A 4,814-nucleotide genomic window follows, 5' to 3' on the forward strand; every position below is an offset into this window, starting at 1 on the left:
TTTTTCAATTTGTCTCGTTCCGGTTCTAAAGCAATGCATGAATCAGCATTCATGCAGATGCGATCATTCTCCGGATCTCATTGATAACAATCCTGTTACACCCTTGTATGACTTCGACAGTCAGATCTATCATGCTGAAGAAGAAGACGAAGAAGATTGTGAACTGCCAGGGGAGTTAGCCAGGTTGTTGAAACAAGAGGAGAAGGTGATTCAGCCGCATGAAGAGCAGATTGAAACAGTGAATCTGGGTACCGACGAGGTCAAGAAAGAGGTGAAAATCGGGGCTGCTTTGGAGGCAAGTGTCAAGAGCAGATTGGGAGCACTATTGAAAGAGTATGTCGACATCTTTGCCTGGTCTTATCAAGATATGCCAGGGTTAGATACCGATATTGTTGTGCACAAGCTACCGTTGCGAGCAGATTGTCCTCCAGTGAAGCAGAAGTTGCGCAGAACTCGACCTGATATGGCGATGAAAATTAAAGAAGAAGTGCAGAAGCAGTGGGATGCTGGTTTCCTTGCTGTCACTAATTATCCGCCATGGGTTGCGAATATCGTGCCAGTCCCGAAGAAGGATGGGAAGGTGAGAATGTGTGTAGACTACCGAGATCTGAATAGAGCTAGCCCGAAGGATGATTTTCCACTACCTCACATTGATGTGTTGGTAGATAATACGGCTCAATTCTCGGTGTTTTCCTTCATGGATGGCTTTTCTGGCTATAATCAAATCAAAATGTCGCCAGATGATATGGAGAAAACAACGTTCATCACACCATGGGGCACTTTTTGTTATAAGGTGACGCCATTCGGTCTCAAGAACGCCGGTGCTACTTATCAGAGGGCCATGGTGACTTTGTTTCATGATATGATTCATCATGAAATTGAATGCTATGTTGATGACATGATAGCAAAGTCCCAAACAGAAGAGGGGCATTTGGTAGATCTGGCCAAGTTGTTCGACCGGCTGAGACAATTCAGACTGAGGTTGAATCCGAACAAGTGCACATTCGGAGTGCGGTCCGGTAAATTGCTGGGGTTCATTGTAAGTGAGAAAGGAATCGAGGTTGATCCTGCAAAAGTAAAAGCAATAAGAGAAATGCCTGAACCGAGGACAGAGAAGGAGGTTCGTGGTTTCTTAGGTAGATTGAACTATATCTCACGGTTCATATCTCACCTAACAGCCACGTGTGAACCAATATTCAAGTTGTTGAGAAAAGATCAAACGGTAAGGTGGAATAATGATTGCCAAGCGGCATTTGAAAAGATAAAAGAGTATTTGCAGGAGCCTCCGATTCTGATGCCTCCTGTGGAGGGAAGACCGTTAATCCTGTACCTGACAGTCCTCGAGGGGTCTATGGGGTGTGTATTGGGGCAGCATGACGAGTCTGGTCGAAAAGAGCATGCCATATACTACCTTAGCAAAAAGTTTACCGACTGTGAAACAAGATATTCACTGCTCGAGAAAACTTGTTGTGCTTTGGTCTGGGCTGCTCGCCGACTAAGGCAGTATATGCTGGTTCATACAACTTTATTGATTTCCAAGATGGATCCAATCAAGTACATTTTTGAGAAGCCAGCATTGACCGGACGGGTTGCGAGATGGAAAATGATTTTGACAGAATATGATATACAGTATACCTCTCAGAAAGTAATCAAGGGGAGTGTATTGTCTGATTACCTCGCTCAGCAACCCATTGATGATTATCAACCGATGAAGTTTGAATTCCCTGATGAGGACATCATGTTTCTCAAATCGAAAGATTGCGAGGAACCAATCCCGGAGGAGGGGCCTGACCCTGAATCCGAATGGATTCTGATGTTTGATGAGGCCGTTAACGTGAATGGTAGCGGTGTTGGTGCTGTTTTGGTTACGCCGAAAGGATCCCACATTCCTTTTGCTGCCCGGCTAACATTTGAGTGCACCAACAACGTGGCTGAATATGAAGCTTGTATATTGGGGATTGAAGAGGCGATTGATTTGAGAATCAAGAACCTCGTCATCTATGGAGATTCAGCTCTGGTTGTAAATCAGGTTAACGGAAAATGGTATACGCATCAGTCTCATTTAGTTCCATACCGGGATTATACGAGGAGATTGTTGACGTTTTTCATCAAGGTGAAGATGCATCATGTGCCTAGAGAGGAGAATCCTTTGGCAGATGCTTTGGCCACTCTGGCTGCCTTGATTAAAGTGCAGTGGTGGAATCAGTTCCCCAGTGTTGAGGTAGGTCGTCTAGATAGACCGGCTTATGTGTTTGCTGTTGATACAGCGCCTGATGATGAGAAGCCGTGGTATTACGATATCAAGCGCTATCTAGAGACTCAAGAATATCCTGAGGGAGCATCCAAGAAGGACCGAAAGACTCTGCGGAGGTTGGCCATGGTGTTCTACCTGAATAAGGATGGGGTTCTGTACAAGAGGAATTTCGATTGGGTCTTGCTCAGATGTGTTGATGATAAAGAAGCAAGCCAATTGATGAAAGAGGTTCACGAAGGATCGTTCGGTACCCATGCCAGTGGGAATGCGATGGTAAAGAAGCTGCTGAGGGCAGACTATTACTGGATGACAATGGAGGCCCAATGTTTTAATTTCGTGTGGAAGTGTCATAAATGCCAGATTTATGCTGACAAGGTGCACGTGCCTCCGAATCCGTTGAGCTTAATGTCGTCTCCGTGGCCGTTCGCTATGTGGGGCATTGATATGATTGGAAAGATTGAGCCTACGGCTTCGAATGGGCATCGATTCATATTAGTGGCTATTGATTACTTCACCAAGTGGGTGGAAGCAGCCTCTTATATGAACGTGACGAAGCAGGTCGTTGCCAGGTTTCTCAAGAGAGACATCATTTGCAGATACGGGGTTCCCGAGAGAATCATTACTGATAATGGTTCTAATTTGAATAACAAAATGATGGCGGAATTGTGCCGGGAATTCAAGATTGAACATCACAATTCTTCTCCCTATCGTCCGAAGATGAATGGGGCGGTTGAGGCAGCCAACAAGAATATTAAGAAGATTGTGCAAAAGATGGTGGTGACCTATAAAGACTGGCATGAGATGTTGCCGTTTGCGTTACATGGGTATCGAACGTCGGTGCGTACATCTACTGGGGCAACGCCTTTCTCATTGGTATATGGAATGGAAGTCGTGCTACCGGTTGAGGTTCAGATTCCCTCTTTGAGAGTCCTGATGGACGTGAAATTGCAAGAGGCGGAATGGGTAAGGACCCGGTACGAAGAGTTGAGCCTGATTGAGGAAAAGAGACTGGCAGCCATCTATCATGGGCAGTTATACCAGCAACGAATGAAGCGTACTTTTGACAGAAAGGTACGACCTCGGGTATATCACGTAGGTGATATGGTGCTGAAAAGGATCCTTCCTCCTTAAAACGATCGAAGGGGCAAATGGACACCCAATTATGAAGGTCCATTCGTGGTCAAGAAGGTTTTCTCTGGTGGAGCCTTGTTGCTAACGACCATGGATGGCGAGGATTTTCCATCCCCTGTGAATGCGGACGCAGTTAAAAAATACTTCGTATAAAGAGACCCGCTGGACAAAAAAGAATAAAAGAGTCCAGGCAAGAATGGGCATCCCGGCGAACCAAAAGACAGAAAGAAGAGGTTCCGGCAAAAATTAGGGATAAAAAGAAAAGAACTGTACACCCGGCAAGTCGAAAACCTGAAAAGGCGACTTGGGCAAAAAAGGGTATCCCGGTGGACTGAAAACCCGAAAGGGCGGTCCAGGCAAAAGAGGGATTCAAACGAACAACTGCGTCTGGCAGGATCGTTTGCGCTTTGGTTAAGGCATCATGGATAATACCCGGTAGGGATCAGTCAGAATCGTCTTGTTCAGAAGGCAGAAAGCACGGAGAGTCTGAGGACATATGGGGTGTAACCGAGTTGGAACTTGATGAGATCACGGGTTTCACATTGCCATTAGGATAGATTTTTCCTTTTGTGCGCAATTACCTCTTTTCAGGAATTGCTTCCTTTGTATTGCTCAATTTGAGTCACACTTTTTCAATCAATAAAGTGCGTATTCAGTCAAATACTTTTGTTTTTGTTTTTCATTACCGCTTTGATTGCAAAAACATCCGATTATTTTGATAACGAATCTTTGCATTTCAAGACATACAGGTCCCTTCCAATGCATGTTTATAAGATTGAAAACTTGAAATCTTATTTGGAAGGTTGAGTGACCCAAGTGTTGAAATCTTGACACGCCGGGGGCACGATTTTATCTAACGATCTCTTTTGCAGGTGCTGTTAGGTATTTTCACTCACTTGCAGGTTCTGATGTGGAAGCGGTTGACAAAACAATCCCCATGGAGTTCAGTCAGGGACGAATGAATGGAAGAATGGTGAAAGGACGACGGAAGGACGTACGACGATCCTGGATATTAATCAAGAAGACTCTTCAAAGTCTGAAAATTGAAAAGTCTGTATAAGTCCCAGGAGTTCGCTCTCCGTCGAGCGCGGAGCGATTTTGAATACAAGATGATGGAGCAGAAAAGTCCAGACGAGTCTGGGAGTTCTCAAAATTGGAAAACTGACATGGGAGTTGGATATGAATACCAAGGGGTCGACGAGTCGACGGGTGTTCGGTATCAGATTTTCCTCATCTCTCCAAGCGGAGTCGGAAGGACTAACTCCACAGCAGATTCAAGGTTTGTGGCTTCCCTAGCAGGGTCCGGATGGTTATCCCCCAGCAGGTTTCAGACCGATGCTTCCCCAGTCGCCAGGCCTGAAGGTTGCAGTTTTCCCAGCGGAAGTATCTGTGGGTGGTGGTTTCCCAAACAGAGTCGGGATTGATATCC

Source organism: Lathyrus oleraceus, chromosome 2 (genome assembly GCF_024323335.1).
Source record: "Lathyrus oleraceus cultivar Zhongwan6 chromosome 2, CAAS_Psat_ZW6_1.0, whole genome shotgun sequence".
Taxonomy (NCBI): domain Eukaryota; kingdom Viridiplantae; phylum Streptophyta; class Magnoliopsida; order Fabales; family Fabaceae; genus Lathyrus; species Lathyrus oleraceus.